This window comes from Bison bison, unplaced genomic scaffold (assembly GCF_000754665.1).
Source record: "Bison bison bison isolate TAMUID 2011002044 unplaced genomic scaffold, Bison_UMD1.0 scf7180017864373, whole genome shotgun sequence".
Lineage (NCBI taxonomy): Eukaryota > Metazoa > Chordata > Mammalia > Artiodactyla > Bovidae > Bison > Bison bison.
Window position 1 is genome coordinate 6,303,748 of NW_011494945.1, and position 6,118 is coordinate 6,309,865.

General features: G+C 44.5%; 1 protein-coding gene across 1 annotated transcript in view; it reads right to left on the bottom strand.

Moving 5' to 3' along the window:
- Positions 1-6,118, bottom strand: part of LOC105000664 (coiled-coil domain-containing protein 162-like) — a 69,178-nt gene that overhangs the window by 33,874 nt on the left and 29,186 nt on the right. The gene's annotated exons all lie outside the window — the stretch shown is intronic.

Below are 6,118 nucleotides of genomic sequence, written 5' to 3' on the forward strand. Positions count from 1 at the left end.
AGAGAATTCCAGAAAAACATCTATTTCTGCTTTATTGACTATGCCAAAGCCTTTGACTGTGTGGATCACAATAAACTGTGGAAAATTCTGAAAGAGATGGGAATACCAGACCGCCTGAGCTGCCTCTTGAGAAACCTATATGCAGGTCAGGAAGCCACAGTTAGAACTGGACATGGAACAACAGATTGGTTCCAAATAGGAAAAGGAGTACGTCAAGGATGTATATTGTCACCCTGCTTATTTAACTTCTATGCAGAGTACATCATGAGAAACGCTGGGCTGGAAGAAGCACAAGCTGGAATCAAGATTGCTGGGAGAAATATCAATAACCTCAGATATGCAGATGACACCACCCTTATGGCAGAAAGTGAAGAGGAACTAAACAGCGTCTTGATGAAAGGGAAAGAGGAGTGAAAAAGTTGGCTTAAAGCTTAACATTCAGAAAACTAAGATCATGGCATCTGGTGGATGGGGAAACAGTGGAAACAGTGTTAGACTTTATTTTTTGGGGCTCCAAAATCACTGAAGATGGTGATTTCAGCCATGAAATTAAAAGACGCTTACTCTTTGGAAGGAAAGTATGACCAACCTAGATAGCATATTGAAAAGCAGAGACATTACTTTGCCAACAAAGGTCCATCTAGTCAAGGCCATGGTTTTTCCAGTGGTCATGTATGGATGTGAGAGTTGGACTGTGAAGAAAGCTGAGCACCGAAGAATTGATGCTTTTCAACTGTGGTGTTGGAGAAGACTCTTGCGAGTCCCTTGGACTGCAAGGAGATCCAACCAGTCCATCCTAAAGGAGATCAGTCCTGGGTGTTCATTGGAAGGACTGATGTTGAAGCTGAAACTCCGATACTTTGGCCACCTCATGCGAAGAGTTGACTCATTGGAAAAGACTGATGCTGGGAGGGATTGGGGGCAGGAGGAGAAGGGGACGACAGAGGAGGAGATTGCTGGATGGCATCACCGACTCGATGGACATGAGTTTGGGCAAACTTTAGGAGTTGGTGATGGACAGGGAGGCCTGGCGTGCTGCGATTCATGGGGTTGCAAAGAGTCAGACACGACTGAGCAACTGAACTGAACTGAACTAGCTGAGGGGGAAAGTATTCTATTTACTAAACGTTTTGAGAAATCTTCCCAGCATGCTTCTTCCTCCTGAGTTCAAGTTCAGGCATGCATCTGCCTCTGTGTGCAGGAGTCAGGGTGAGAAGACCATCCAAGAGAAGCACTTCCTGGCCAGGTGGTGTTTGTGGTCTCCAAATGTGTTTTATTTTTGGTGTGTGTGTGTGTGGCCGTGGCTTCTCTAAGAAGAAATGTGGACGCGGGAGGGAGATAGCATACTAGGGGTTCAATTAGGGCTTTTTCTTCCCTTTTACTCTGTTCCCAGGTCATATGACTGAAGGAAACTTTGACTTCCTGGTGGCCAAACCACTTCCCCTCTCTTCTCTGAGCACCCCATCTGCCCCACCCCCCCATATAGCCCCTTTCCTCTAGGAAGGGCACCTTGATTTGGTAGCACTTCACTTCTCTAACCCCTGGAGAAGGAGTGGCAACCCACTCCAGTATTCTTGCCTGGAGAATCCCATGCACAGAGAAGCCTGATGGGCTACAGTCCACAGGGTCGCGAAGAGTCAGACATGACTAAGCACACAGTCCCGCACTTCTCTAACACGACCACAAACTCACTGTGCCTGAGCAGCCCCTGTGTCCTGAGCCAAGGCAGAACCGAAGGCACACAAGTGCCAAGAATCACGGCTGTTCTCTTGACCAGCAGGGTGGTGGTGGTGGGGAGCGGGTAGGTTGAAAGCCTTATTGCTTCAAGCACATGTATGAATTCTGTACTCCTTTGCTTCTCAAAATGCTGCCCAGAACACTAGTTCTTTGAGTTGACGAAGGATATTCCCAAGGTTCTGTGGTCATATAGATTCAAAGAACATTCCATGCTCTCTCTGAAGATTCACAATACACAGTGGCACAGTAAAGGCTCTGAGAAGGTCTGGAGTAAGGGGACCTTTCTAACATTGTTTACTCTCAGTTTCCCAAACACTTTTTAAAAGCTAATAAAACCCTTACCTTCTTCCCTGAGCCCTGCGAGTAGAAATCCTCCTGTCCAAGGCAATCAAGAGTAAGAGTTGGTTGGTCAATCATAAAAAGTCTGTTAAACCAGGGAATGCTTTAAAAATGACATGCGCTATCTAAAAATTTTTAAATTAAAAAATTCACAAATATACAAACATTTGTCAATCTTCTAACATAGACTCTAGGCTTTTTCTTTGTATGCGCCCACTCATTGGAATTCTGTACCATAAATCGTAATACAAGCGTGTGGTCTACAATTGTGTGTGTGTGTGTTTTGGTTTCTTTTTATGGAGATAAATTTTAAAGACCATGAAACAACCCAAATGCCTGATGCTTTGTTTTTTTAAAGAAGTTGTAGGTTCACAGAATAACTGGACAGTTCAGAGAGTTCCCACAAATCCCCTGCACCCTCACTCAAAACACACAGCCTCCCTATCAACATCCCACACCAGTGGGTACACTTGCTACAACTGATGAACCTACATTGATACAACCTTGTCATCCAAAGTCCACAGTGTACGTTATGCTTCACTCTTGTGAAACTATGGATTTGACAAATGTATACTAGCATGTATCCACTATTATAGTATCATACAGAATAGTTTCATGGCCCTAAAAATCCTCTGTGCTCTGTTTATTCCTTCTCCTCTTCTCTCTCAACTGCTATTGACCACTGATCTTTGTACTGGCTCCATAATTTTGTCTCTTCTTGAATGTCACATAGTTGGAATCACACAATATGTAGTCTTTTCAAGTTGACTTCTTTCACTTAATAATACGCATTTAAGTTTCCTTCATGTCTTTTCATGATTTGATAACTCATTTCTTTTTACTGTTTAGTAATATTCCATTGACTGGATGTACCACAATTTATTTCAATTTAGTTTTTATAGAACAGATCTTTCTTTTTGTACTATTTCATTAGTTTACATAATAATTAAATTACTCAAATACAATGACAAGTAAAACTGGCACAAACAGGTTTGGAGCAAACAATGACCAGTGATGCTAGGTAAACATATGCAACCCAAAGGCTGTAATTAGTGAGCACCTTGCTGGCTTGTATTACCCAGACAATGGAAAGATTCAGGTAATCCATGAGTCTGTGGTTGGGAGAACTACTGCATTAACATGTTGAGGAGTTAGTATTCTAGGGCACACTGCTGGGGAAATGCTGACTCGGCCCATGTTCTCCCAGATGTTTTGATTGTGCTTCTTTCGAGAAAAGCATTTTTGTTGACTCACCTTTAACATATGTCTGTTTATGTATTCATAACTATCTCCAGTACTATCACTGGCTAATATTGCAAAACATGCTGTATATAGGGTGCGATTCACCAACAGTGAGAGTGAATCTCAATGCACATTCCCAATAGTTTCTTTGACTTAAAAAAATTTTTGTCTGACTTCTTAGATGTGATTAATTTATCTTTTTAAACCTCATAATGTGACTGAAGATAAGCATGTACTAGGATTAAAACTGTCAACTCTATTATTTCTTATTATTCTCTTGTGGACTGCCTCCCCATGGTCACGTTAGGACACCTTACTATAGAGTGTAACATGGATTTCTTATGTATGGACTTAATCTATTCAGAAATTCTAGTATTTTCTTCCCCCATCCCTGGGCTATATGTCTCTACTCTGGAGACTGCTGGTCTTATAACTGCTCAGAGAAATTGAGAAAGTTAATTAAAAGTTACTTCAATGCCAAAACGTCAAAGATGGGGAATGCAGAGCCTCTTTGAATCAGTGGAGCCTATCTCTCTGTTAAGCAAGCCCTGAGGCTGAGCGAGGATGCCTGGGGCTGCTTTTGATTGCTCTCAGGGGGAACACAAACTACCAAGAACTAGGTGTGGCTGTGACATTTTCAGATGCTCTCAGACAAACTGGAAGCTCATTCAGAAGCTTATAAAAAGATTAAGTTCCAGACAAGGTGGGGAGGAGGGAAGTAAACAGGAGAGATATTCAAGCCTGTGATGCCCCCTGTTCTTAATACTCTCCATTTCCAGCTCCCTCTGGAAAAACCCCTAGCCTCAAGCTAGCCCTGACCACAAAGCGTGATCACTGCATGAAAAAGCAGGCCCTGTTGGAAGCCCCAGTTCACTATGGTTGCTTCCTACTGCTGAGATGAGCAATAGGTGAGTGAGATTTCCAAGGTTTTACCATCCTCCTCTTCCGTGAGACCCAGCCCACAGAGGTCTCAGAATATAAAAGCACCCCTGGTACACAGTGGGGACTCCATCACTTGTACTGGGGGACACTCAGCAGAGGAGGAGACCCAGGCCTTCACACCAAAGCATGCTGAACAGACCCCAAACAAAATCAGCAATAACAAAACAGTCTCACTACTGCTGTTTATTTTTAAAATCTTATGAGTACAAAATCTGAACAAAACTTTAGAATTGGCCAGTATATTCTAGCCAGAGTAAGGTTTGGTAATGTCAACCTTACCACCATTAAAAATAACTCTCCCCCTCCCCTTTGCCTGACTCGCACCAGCTCCTGACTGAAGGCCCCTTCCAAGCACAGCTGATGAGCACCCTGCACAAGCCAACACCCAGCACAGCCGCAAAGCAAGGACACTTCCTCCCCGGGGCCCCCACCTGGCCGTCTCATAAGAACCGCAGCCCTAAATCATGCAGATGGCTGCACCTGCTGTATGCTTGTGGATTTTCTCCAAGGACTCAGAAGGAAGCTGCCTAGATGCAGCAAACACAGCATCAACAACAGAGGCTTTGTGTCTTCTTAAATGCTCTGTAACTGGAGCTCAATCACACTTGGCTGTCTGGTGACATTCAGAGATACTCAGTTAGTGGGGCTTCCCCTCTTGCTGCCCAGCCTTTCCCCAAGTCCTGCTTGCAGAATCCAGTTACTTGAAGCACTGAGAAAACCACAGTGTCTTAGTGAGGACAGAGGTTATTAATTAACATTACAATGTCTGTGGACCTTGTCTCAAAAGGAAACCCTAATTAATTTTGTCAGTCAGACAATTCTCCTTAGCTCAAAAATCGGGGATTTTCCTAAAGAATTAGTAGGAGTTAGGAACAGACACTGTAGTTCAGAGAGGACCAGTCACACAATCTATGGTGCCCCATGAAAAATAAAAATTCAGGCTTGTTCAAAACACAGGAAAAAGGTGTTTTGTACCATTAAAGGTACCAAAATATAAAGTGTTTTTCTTTCTTCTGCAGTCTTTCTCTTGACCTGTCATGGTGTTTTTGTTTTAATGTTGAACTCCCTGGCTTGGGGATGCTGGCAGGGCAAGTACAACCTTCATAGCCATCAGGGCCCCTGCCCTGTGATGGGGGCATGAATACACATGGTCTACCAGCTAGGGTAGAGGCTAGGCATGGACCGAGGCTTCATGCCCTAGCCAGGGGCAAAGAAGTTAAGCCAGGTGTCTCCTCTTCCCACTGGCCCACTGCTCCTATCCACCATGGATGGGCAACCCCAAGGGTACTGCATCCTCTGCCCTGGGATATTCCAGGTACACAGGGATGGGCAGCAAGCTCACTTTGACTAAGTCGCTCATCAAACACACCACAGTGCTGTCAGTATGGAGTCCCTGAGATGCTGCCAGGTACACATGCCCCACACATGCCCTCACTATGCTCAGGCCCCCACTGGTGTGGGGAGTGGCAGCAACTGCTGGATGGGGATGGTGAGGGGGAGGTTAGTGATGCTGGGGTGTCAGAGAGCAGAGGATTGGGCAGAGAACTCCTCCTGGCAAGGTGGGGAGGCAGCAGGAGGTGGGACTGTGAGCCCAGGCACCAAGCCTTTGGTGCTTACTCCAATGGTTCACTGGACATCACTGACAGAATACAAATTCTAGGTTAAAATAAAGCGTGTCAAGATGGCACCAATAGAGCATTAAACCCCAGGTTCCCCTGTGGGAGTCCCATGAGAGTGCACGGGTCACTTGCCCATGAAGTCCTACTGACTTTGGACCTCAGATGAAAGGAAACAATTTTGATTGCCTTCCCACCCTAAGTACGTGTATTTCTAAGACAGATATTTATATACATTTATA